Below are 12234 nucleotides of genomic sequence, written 5' to 3'. Positions count from 1 at the left end.
TTCACGAAACAGGGCAGTGAGCACGCAGGGCTCCTGATGACAGGAACTGGACCCTTACATTCCCAGTATGAAATCCCACTGCTCTGGCCACAATGCTACCTGAAAAGGATGGTAACAGAAGCCAATTTAGGTCACATAGGGTTTATTAACACACAAGTCAGAACCAGTGAACTCTATTTTTAGGACAGGGCAGAGCTGCTACACTGCAGTTGGACTCTCAGGTCCAGCAGATACTCCACCAAGGTTGCCTTGTTTCAAAAGGGATGAGCACAAGGCAGCCAGCCACCTATGCTACCGTGGATTGCGGCCAGCTTACACAAACCAAAGAAAGCATGCTCTGACCTGTCCTAGTCTTTTATTTGGTCGTTCAGGTTACATACCCTCCAATAAAAATCCTGACCTTTGGGCTAAGCTGCTCCTTACAATTGATTGTGGGACCAATGACAGAATTCCTGCAACATTTCCTGCTTTAGATGTTCTTAGTTGTGGTGAAAAGGAAAATTAGATATAAAATGTTAAACTCACAAAGATAGAATAGATGTTTGAATATTTTCTTTAATTTTGTCAAATACAAATGAAATATATATGGTAACTGTAATTCTTACTTCATAAGGTTCTATTGTCTATAATATTATTATGTTAAAGGAAAAACCTTCCTTTTGATTAAACAGAAAGGGCAAATGCAGCAGACCAATAAAAGTCACAGCCTGGAGAAGAAGCAGCCTGAAGACACCTGGATCAGGCAATAGGATGCTAAATTCCCAATCCTCATTCTGTCAGAAGAAGGAGCAATTCCTGAGACATTTGCAGACCCTTTGGATATAACATCAAGGCCTGATCTCTTCATTTACAAATAGAATCCCAACATGAGAAAATAGTTCTTTTTCCTGTCAAAATTGATTCAGAGATGGTGGTAGTGATGAGGTTAATCGTGAAAGGATATTTCAAAAACTCTTAAATTGGGAGAATTTTCATTCTCTTTCATATATAAGCTACTAATATTTTCTTTTTCATCATCTACTAGGTCTTTGTTCCTGGTGGCTTTTTTCATTTTCTAAAACCTTTTCTTTTTGTATATTAGTTTCCTTTTTTTAAGAAAAAGAAAGGTTTGGGGTTACTGGTATGAATATGGAAAATATCTGAGAGGACTTGGGCATGGAATCTCATTAGAATACATTGCATGAAAAAATGTTTTGCAAAAATCAAAAACAAATAATTATCACAAAAGTAAATGAGAAAATAAAATCTATGCAATATTTAACAAGGAAAATTTACTGTATTTTAAAATTGTAGACTTCACACATGAATTGTAGCTGCTGTTGTTCAGCTAACAGACATTAAGAAGAGAGTCCTTTAATCCCAGCACTCTGGACACAGAAGCAGGTTGAGAACAGCCTGGTCTACAAGAAACCCTGTTTGAAAGGACAATATATATATATATAAAAAAAAAAAAACAAGACGGGAGTCCACAGAGGATCTGGATTTCCCTCTAGTCCTCATCTGATTTCCGTCCTACTGATTAATGTCTCCGTTGTTCTCCCTGATGTCCTTATACTTTTTTTTGTAGGGGAAGCTATAGCCAGCCTGACCCACAGCCTGTCCCAAATGTAGGTTTCCAATATCCTGCTCCTGACAACAAGATATAGTGGGAAATTACCAATACGGAGTCAGGTAGAAATATAAGGGTATTTAATAGGGAAAAGCCTTACTTACAGAGCAACCTAGCCAGCCGGCGTGTCAGCAGTCTGTACAGCAAGTACAAAAGTGAAACCAAAAGAGAAAATGCAGTCCCATGCAAGTATTGCTCTATGTCACCCTGACCACGCCCTCCCAAGCATGGTCAGTCACACCTGTAGCCAGCCCCTAAGTAGGCGTGGCTACAGCTTCCCCTACACTTTTTATATTTTTTATTAGTTCAAATTAAGAACAAGCTTGCTTCACAGGTCAATCACTTCTCCCTCTCCCTCCCCTCCCCCTCCCCATCACTCCCACCCCATACACCCTCCAATCCCCAGGCAGGGTAGGGGGTTCCCCAAAGTCCACCACATCATCCTGGGCCGGGCCTAAGCCTTCCCCGATGTGTCCAGGCTGAGAGAGCATCCCTTCACGTGGGAAGGGCTCTCAAAGTCACTTATTACACCAGGGAAAAATACTGATCCACTACCAGTGGCCCCCTAGAGTTCTGAGGCCTCCTAATTGACATCCATGTGCAGGGTCTGGATCAGTCCTGGACTGGCCTCTCAGACAGCAGTCTGGGGTCCATGTGCTCCCCCTTGTACTGGCCAGCTATTTCTGTGGGTTTCACCAGCCTGGTACCGAACCCTTTGATCTTCATTCCTCCCTCTCTGCAACTAAGTTCCAGAGGTCAGTTCAGTGTATATCTGTGGGTGTCTGTCTGTGCTTCCATTGGCCACTGGATGAGAGCTCTAGGATGGCATAAAGGCAGTCATCATTCTCATTATAGGGGAAGGGCATTTAGGTTATCCTTTCTACCATTGCCTAGATTGTCAGTTGGTATCATCCTCATAGATCTCTGGAAATCTCCCTAGTGCCAGATCTCTCCTTGAACCTGCTCTCCTCTATTCTTCTCCCAACTCAACATTTCTGCTCCTCCATTTCCTCCTCTCCTCTCCTCTTCTCCTCCACTCATTCTGGCATCTCCCTTTCCCTTACCCTCATGCTCCCAATAACCTCAGGAGTTCCTGCCCCTTCCCATTCTCTGGGGTCCATGCATTTTTCCCTTAGAGTACTTCTTACTATCTACTTTCTTTGGTGAAGAGGATTGTAGGCTGGTAATCCTTTGCTTTATTTCTAAAATTCATATATGAGTGAGTACCTAACATGTTTGTCTTTTTGTGACTGGGTTACCTCACTCAAGATGGTTTCTTCTAGTTCCATTCATTTGTCTGCGAATTTCAAGATTCCATTATTTTCCTGCTGAGTAGTACTCCATTGTATAAATGTACCACATTTTCTCTATCCATTCTTCAGTCGAGGACATCTAGGTTCTGGCTATTACAAACAATGCTGCTATGAACATGGTTGAACATATGTCCTTTTGTATGTACGTGCATTATTTGGGTATATGCCCTGGAGAGGAACTGCTGGATCTTGAGGAGGACTGATTCCCATTTTTCTGAGCAACCACCATACTGATTTCCAAAGTGGTCTTACTAGTTTGCACTGCCACCAGCAATGGAGGAGTGTTCCTTTTTCTCCACATCCTCTCCAGCGTAGATTGTCACTGGTGTTTTTGATTTTAAACATTCTGGCCCGTGTAAGATATTATCTCAGAACTGTTGCATTTCTCTTATGGCCAAGGATTTTGAGCACTTTCTTAAGTTTCTTTCAGCCATTTCAGATTCCTCTGTTGAGAATTCTCTATTCAGTTCTGCAGCTCACTTTTTAATTTCAATGTTTGGTGTTTTGGTGGCTAGCTTCTTCAGTTCATTGTATATTTTGGAAATCAGCCCTCTGTCAGATGTGGGGTTGGTGAAGATCTTTTCCCATTCTGTGGGCTCTCATTTTATCTTACTGACTGAGTCCTTTGCCTTACAGAAGCTTCTCAGTTTCTGGAGGTCCTATTTATTAATTGCAGATCGCAATGCCTGTTCCTCTGTTGTAATGTTTAGAAAGCAGTCTCCTGAGCCAATTCATTCAAGGGTATCTCCCACTTTATCTTCTAGAAGATTCAGTGTGGCTTGATTTACGTTGAGATCTTTGATCCAGTTTTGTGCATGTTGACAGATACGGATCTCTCTGCAATCTCCTGCATGTCTGAATCCAGTTGTGCCAGCACCTTTTGTTGAAGATGCTATCTTTTCTCCATTGTATAGATTTAGCATCTTTGTCAAATATAAGGTTTCCTTACACTTTTTAATTCTCTAATCAGAATGATAAATATAAAAGTTTGGATTGCTAGCAATAAACTTGTCACAGCTTCAGCCTTGATATGGTCTTTCCACCCTGGCCTGTTTAAATTCTTTTCTTACTGACCATAATCAGGAGACCATAGCTTGGTGAGTAAGTGCTGGTGATTTCAAGGTTTGTGTCAACTGGACTCATATGGTTGTTGAGAAAATATTTGCCCAAATAAAAGCAGAAATTTGGGTGATATTGATAGTTAAACCAACAGACTCCTGGTGTCTATATTGTGCCTAAAATGCAGGTTCACTGTGGTTAGCATATGTCACTGGCAGCAATGTGAGCTGACCTCAATGTTAGGGAACATTAAGGCAGTGGATCTCTTGGTCTTCATCGTCACACTGTGCTTTTCACTAACTCTGTTTGTCTTGATATCAGTAATCTCACATTGTATAGTCTCTTTGGTCAACAAAACTTCTTGACACATAGCTTCTGTCACTATAATAATATCCAGAGAACACTCAACCTAGAAAAGTAGATTTTCTTTTCCTTTTCCATATTCCTGTAATCTGTTATCATTAACACTGAATCAGCACCAACCAACACTTTTCCCATTGACCCTTCTGTACCTCACAGGTAAACACTGCAGCTTTCCTACCTTCAGCTGAGTCAAAGAGTTCACAGCAGTGAGCATGCAGGCAACATCAACAAAAAAACAGCAGCAGAAAGTACAAAGCAGAAAACAGAGATAAGGACCTGTTGCCAATGGAAAGTAGATAAAACAGAGACCTTAGATGACATTACCTGCCTTGTACACAATGGAAACTTAGAGTATCCACAAGATGGGGAACAAGAAACACCTGCAAAGGAATCATTGCATGGGATTGAGTTGCACTGTAATCTTTACAAGGATGCAAATTTCCAATATGATTGTGTAAAACTGTGAATTACCTGTACCCTTCCAGAGCTTTAACAAATTGGAAGTTGGAAACAGTAGACACCCTGTTTTCCCAACTTTCTGAGGTAGTCACATTCATTCATGAAAGATTTGAATTCTGTTCCCCAAGATGGGAAATAAATAGTAAGGTTTTCAGATCATTTAAATTTCCCCATGATTTCCATCTAAACCTATCATCACCAAGTATTAAAATTATAGACACTATGGAAAATCAAGGAGTTTTATTTTTGGTTTTATTCTGACAGCAGGTTGCAAACACATATCTTAGATTCTCCATGGGGAATTCATTGTAGGCATAGTAAAATGGAAACAGAGCAGAGAAACAGTCTTCAAGAGAATGGAGTATAACTCTAAGTTTTCTAATACCATAAAACCCTGAAAACATAGTACAGAAACTTTAGTTGAATTTCATTATTAAGAAATACAGCAATCACACACACACACACACACACACACACACACAGAGAGAGAGAGAGAGAGAGAGAGAGAGAGACAGAGACAGAGACAGAGACAGAGAAACAAATATTAATAAATTAAAAAAGAAGCAATGAATTTGAAAGAAAACAGGAGATTCCCCAGGAACTTTGGTACGGAGAAAAGTGAAGAGGAAAATGAGTATATTATAATCTAAAAAAGATCAAATTAATTGACAATGAAAACCAAACTCCTTGTTTCCTGAGATTCTTTAATTGTCAGATAGACATAAAAATAGTACAAAATGCATGAGTGTTTGCCTGGTAGGTACAAAACCACACCTGTCATGGCACATGTATTACACCCTAGAATTCTGCCGTGGTTAAGTAGGATCAAGAAGTATAAATACTCCTTGTATTTGCAACATTAGTGAGGCAAGCCTGGGACTTTTGATGCTGGTTTCCCACAAAATATAATACAAAAATACCTCTAGAGACCACTGCACAAGGCATATTACAAGAAGAGATAATTTTGGGCACCTGGTTCATGGGCTTTCTTCCAGTGTGTGCTCTACAGACATTGACAGACTTGGAACCTTCTTCAACCCTCAGCCACTAGGGAGCCATGGACACAGTTCTCATCAGGTTGCTTTATTTCGATCTTCTGTTTGTGCTTCCTCTCTGCTGTTCATCTTCCTGCCCAGTCATGAGCAGTCCACAACTGTCTGCCTGTGTTATTATGCAGGTTTTGTCACTTGAAATTTTGAGAAGATTCAAAAATATTAAATTCAGTGTGTGTGATGATTGCCTTACAAGGCATTTCAAATCCCTCCTACTTGTGAGGAACTGAAGGTCCTAACTCCTCACAGGGTTTTTGCCACCTCCCTACCCACCCACATTAAACTGTTCTGTCACTTAGAAAGAAAATCAGAAAACAAAAAAGATAAACACAATATAATCCAAAGAAGTCCATTTTGTGTTGTCTCTTACTTCCTATCATGAGGCCTCCCCTGAGTGTGGCTGATGTACCTGGTGTCACTCCACTGTAGAAGGTTGACGTCCTCACAGTGCTGTCCATTATGAATGTCTTCATGGCTAAGAGTGTGCTGTGGTTTGCACTTCCACTCCTTCATGCTTGGACACTGTGTGGCTTTAGCTTCCGTAGGTTTTGTTCATTCTGTCACTGACTCTGTGAGTTCACATGTGTTTCCGCCATGTTATGTCTGGAAAACACTGATTCCTTTAAGATTTCTCCAACCTCTGGTTCTTAGAATCATTCTACCCACTCTTCTTCATAGGTTCCTGAGCAACGAGGGAAGGCTTATGACAGGGACATCTGTTTAGGAATGTTTCTTAAATTTGTTCAGTTGTGGGTACATGTAGCTATTCTGTGTTTGTTTGTTCATTTGTTTGCTTGTATTTTCCTGACAGGGGTCCCTGCATATCTTTGGAGCCTGTCCTGGAACTTGCTCTGTATACCAGGCTGGTTTCGAACTCACAGAGATTGACTGACCTCTGCCTCCCATATGCTGCGATTAAATGAGTGAACCACCACCTCCTGGCCCATGTAGCTATTCTTAAAAATAACAAGGATATTGAAGCAGATCTTTTGGGCAGCTGGCCAAACTCTACTGCAAACTTCAGGTTCCTCCTGTCCCTGTTATATGACCTGACCCTAAAATATCATTTTCCAAGTTAATGAGTTGATTCTTATGGAATTTGCTTCTTTACAAATCATGAACATCACATCTGATAGAAAACTTTTCATGGACCCACTCTGTTACAGCTGCCCCAACATACCTAGATACAGTTGACAGAGTCGGTCACATCCTGATATCCCTAAGAAGAAGTCCCACCTTCCCTTCCAGCCTCCATCTTGCTCAGACCTTACTAATCGCCTAAACTGAGAGTCCTTCAGAGATGGAAAGTGAGGTGGTCCCCCATAGGCTCCCAGATTTGAATCCTTGTTTCTTACTTGGTGGAACTGTTTGTAAAGGTTAGGATTGTGACCTTGTTGAGGAAAGTGTGTCATTGGGAAATCACTGGGGATTCTAAAGATGGATGCTGTTTCAGAGACCACTGGTTCTTGCTCATAGATTAAGCTATGATCACTCATCTGATGCACAAGTCACCAAGGTTTTATTAAGCAGTCACCCACTGCATAGCTCTGAAACTGTAAGCAAAATTAATTGCTTGTTTTTTACATCGCCTTGGTCGTGGTGTTTTATCACAGCAATAGAAAAGTAACTAAGACAGGTGTCCTTAGCAGTTTGTACAGTGAGATGCCCTTGGCAGAGACTGAAGTTAGAATTTCTGTGGCTCTCAGCCAAATGATCTGGCTCTGCAACTGATGTAACAGATAGATACAATGTGATCTATGATGGTAAATTGTGTGTGTGTGTGTGTGTGTGTGTGTGTGTGTGTGTTTGTGTGTGTAGCTGTATGTGCCTGTGTACATGTTGTGTGTGTGTGTGTCTGTGTGTGTCTCTACGTGTGTGTGTGTCTGTGTTTGTGTGTGTGTTTGTCTCTCTGTATTTGTCTGTGTGCATGTGTGTGTGTCTGTTTGTGTGTGTGGGTACACAAACATGTGTGCAAGCAATTTTCTAGGTAAATGGATTCTTGCTTAATCTCATTTCTCATGAACTTTTCCTGATGGGCTTGTTTTATACAATTTTCCATGATGAACAGAGATGACAGTCATGGAGTAATGAACATAGTTAGCTAAAAGCACAGCTGGGTCACATCTAAACTGAAGTGCACAGTCCTCAGGGAGAGTAGAGAGGGGAGGTTCCAGACCTTCCAGGGTTGATGGTCTAATGATCTTTGCACAACCTTCCTCCTGGTTTTCCCTTAAACACACATTCATGAGCATTAAAATCAAGAAATCTGACCAAGGCTCTGCATAGAGGAAGAAGAGACTCAGAAATGTCCACGGAATTCCTTATCATGTGATTTCCATGACTATGTCAGGGTCCTTTATGTCCTCAGAGCCTTCAGTTTGCATCTTCTGCATGGGGGACTGTGCCTCATTCTTAAAATAGTACAAGGAGAAGTCGTGATGTATTGAGGACACTGTATCCCTTCAGAGCACACGTGTAGAGAGAATTTCCCTGAAACAGCGAGGGAAAGTGGAGCCCAGACACCTGAGAAGATCACATCTGTATCATCTCCTTGACTGAATCTGTGTCTGTGTGTGCACTGTGCCCCCCTGGTGGTCATGAGCGGGCTCACGGTGAGGTTTATGTCTGGGTTCACACTTAAGTCTCATCATTGTGTAACTAGCACAGTAATAGGTGGCCATGTCCTCAGTCTTTAGATTGTTCATTTGCAGGTACAGAGCACTCTTGCCATTGTCTCTGGAGATGGCGAATCAGCCCTTCACAGATGGCACATAGCTTTTGGCACTGCTGTCTCCATTAATGTCTGCAACCCACTCCAGCCCCTTCCCTGGAGCTTGACGAACCCATTTCATCTAGTTGCTAGTAAGGGTGAATCCAGAGGCTACACAGGAGAGTGTAGGGACCCCCCAGGCTGTACCAGGTCACCCCCAGAATACACCAGGTGCTCCTCGCACTGGACACCTGCAAACCCAGAGACTACTGTCAGTAAAATTCTACACAGGCTCCATCAAGCTCATATCCACTAACACACTCCGTATCTCATCTCCATTAATCACCTTTTAAAAGAGCAACAAGGAAAACCGAAACCAGCCCCAAATCCATGGTGTGAACTGTGCTCAGTGCTGATCCCTGAGTGTGAAGACCTGAGATTCCAAGGTTGGGCTCCTTTGTCTGAGCTTCAGGGTCAGCGCTGGGCTGGTTATCATGGGAGGAGAGAGGCCTTATTTGCATATCTTCCTGCTCTAAAACAAGTTCTGTAGTTGGCACTGAAAGATAGCATGTCATAGTATATCTGTAAATGTGCTGGGGAAGTCTTCCAATAAAGACAATGGAAGGAGATTGTTGTATCATCCTAAGTTGGTTTTGGTACACACCTGTAAGGTGACCACTCAGAAGTCAATCGGGCTAAGGTTTTCTTTATTCAGATACACCAGCCAAGCATAGCAGGCCAAAGCAAGGAGGAGGGAGCCGGGACCAGGACCAGCAGAAGGGGAAGAGAGTTCCATGTGTCCGTGGTCCCCTTAAGAAGCCTTTTCTATGTCACCTTAGACTTCCCCTCCCCCCGCCCTCATGGGCATGTTCTGGCACACCTGTCCCGGTTACCTGGGGCAGCGCTACTGTATCACCCTACACACACCAATTATGATCTATGTCATTTGATAATCACAAATAAAAGATGCATTTTAGGGTTAATTTCAGCCCAGTTCTTTGTGTCCTGTGTTATAGAGTGCAGTAGGCAATGCTCTGTTCCACGCTCTGGAGCTATTTTCTTTCATGTGTTGACTTCAGCCCTAATACCCTGAGCACTGCATTAGTCAGATCCAGTGCTAAGTGTGGCTGCATCCTGAGGTTGGGAACTCCCTTTCTGTACCGAGATCATGTGACATGACAGTTCCAGTGTTCATGTAGGAAACTGGAGAGGCCTCTTGCAGATTTACATGGACCCCGAGATCGAAATTCTTGCATTTTTGTCTATGGGAACTCTATTTCTTCTTTTAGTATTTTTTTTAATTTCTTCATTAATTTTATGTACCTGCCACAGATTCTCCTCCTTCCTCTCTTCAGATTCTCAGGATCATGGTAGAAACTCATGTCTGATGGAGTGACTGACCCTTGTGGAAACAAAGCCTGCTGAGAGATGAGTCAAAGAGAAGAGTCAGCAAGTTTTAATCCGCAGAGGACACCATTAGCGCAAGATCACCTGTGATGCAAATTCAAGACGGTTCTATATGTAATTCTATAAACAAAAAGAGTAAGGAGAGAAAGAAAAAAAGAAAGAAAGAAAGAAAGAAAGAAAGAAAGAAAGAAAGAAGGAAAGCAGAGAGATGGGAGGGCAGAGAGGGAACACTAGATATCAAAGTTGATGCATTTGAAATGCAACATGTAAGTGAAAAAAAAACAGGTGTATATGAAAATTTCAGCCATAAATATCTGAAAAGGAATCACCTATCCTCAAACACAGGCATCTAAGATGGAGTCCAGCAGATCACACACACACACACACACACACACACACACACACACACACACACACACAGTGAGAGAGAGAGAGAGAGAGAGAGAGAGAGAGAGAGAGTATTGAAACACTAATGATGAATGATAACCATTTCTTATATTTTATCCAATGTAAAGTAAATAGGTGAAATTAGAAGGAAGTGCTTTTACTTCTGTAATGTACACAATATCTTTGGGGGGTGTTCAAAGAACTAAGATAGAATTAGATAACTTAGTATCACTCTGTAAGCCTCAGGACAAAAAGTGAAACTGATAAATAAGGAATCATTAAATACTTCATTGATGGACATGCAATACAGCAATCTAAACTAAAGGAAGTGTTGGTGGAAAACAGATGAAAAAGAAGAAAGAAACTGATGTAAGCAGCTGGATGCTTTATGTTAAAGCAAGCAAGTCCACAACTGTTAAAGTTTCTGGGCATGCCATTAAAAAACAGGTAGAAAGAATTTGTCAAATTAATTGGATGAAAACCATAAAATGTCTAGTGTATATTTTCCAAAGCAAATTTCATTTAAGTGTAAACAGGAGAAATAAATATTAGAAAGATAATTATACAGTGACAATAAAAATCAAAAAAGAGTTTTTGTTTCTATACTGCTTTCAGTTAAAGATGACATCACTAGGAAAAACCATTATCAACCTACACAGAATAATACATTATATACAGAAATCTGGTATGCCAAAGAGTAAAACTTCTTACAACAGCTCTCATACAGGAAATGGTCCAACCACCCTAAGATCTAGCGGCATCTACAGTGTTCACAGGTAACAGTCACGCAGGCAGGGAACATTCAGGAGACCACCAATTAGAACATGGCCATAAAGCTGGATGCCTTCCTATGTGTGGTACTCTCATCGAATACAAAAGAAAATTGGGGCAATAAGCCCACTGTCTATACAGAGAGCTGTGCTGGTTCTTGGCCAAGAGACAGAATGTGGAAGGACCTGGTTACTTAAATAACGCCTTTTCTCTATTAAAGACAGAGATAGTGACACAGATACACACACCACAATACTCCATGTGCGTTTATTAAGATGGGAGCACAAATATAAACATGGAGATTGTGTGAAAGATGTGTTTCATACACTGCTTCCAGATTAAGTTATTCAAAATAAACATCTCATAGAATTTAATCAATAAAACCAAAATATATCATAAAAGTGATTTCTGGAAAAGATATTGAAAACAAAGTTAGGAATGCTGGCAATAAGAGACATTATGAAATAACTCTTTTCCTTAAAGCTCTCTCAATAAGTAGAAAATCATGCTTGGTTCTGGAAACCTAGACAATATCAGGTGTGTATCCAGTCATATATGTTGGAGGAGAACATATAACTGCCAATTTATTAAATAGCATAGCCTGTAACTACATTCTAAATATTTCTCCTCATAGCTACAGATAAGTTATCTCCATTCATAAAGCAAACTTTTCTTTGCAACACCTGGTGAACTCTACGGAAACCCATAACAGAGAAAAATGTAGGGTTTTGCAGGCAAGCTCCAACTGATAGATCTACAGCATAACTCCTGTACCTATGGCTCAAAGATCACTGTCAAAGTTGGAAAAAACCTGTATCATAAAGAAGAACAATTAACTTGCTGTGGGTTTTTGTCTCCTAAGCATAATAGAGAAGAAATACCCATTAAGTTTAACCAACATGGCTGCTCAAGTGTTACCTTAACAAGAAAATCTGAATTTGAAGCATCTAGGCCTATTGTTATGTTATGACATTGGGGTCAGCAGGCAACTGTGTCCCGAATGAGGGCAAGCAGATTTGCCTGCAGTCTTGTGTGTCCATTGTACAGGAATTGGGCCACCTGCCCTGAAGCCTTTAGTAAAGATGTCCATATGAGATGAACCCC

This window comes from Cricetulus griseus, chromosome 5 (genome assembly GCF_003668045.3).
Source record: "Cricetulus griseus strain 17A/GY chromosome 5, alternate assembly CriGri-PICRH-1.0, whole genome shotgun sequence".
Taxonomy (NCBI): domain Eukaryota; kingdom Metazoa; phylum Chordata; class Mammalia; order Rodentia; family Cricetidae; genus Cricetulus; species Cricetulus griseus.
Note: the sequence above shows the minus strand (reverse complement) of the source record.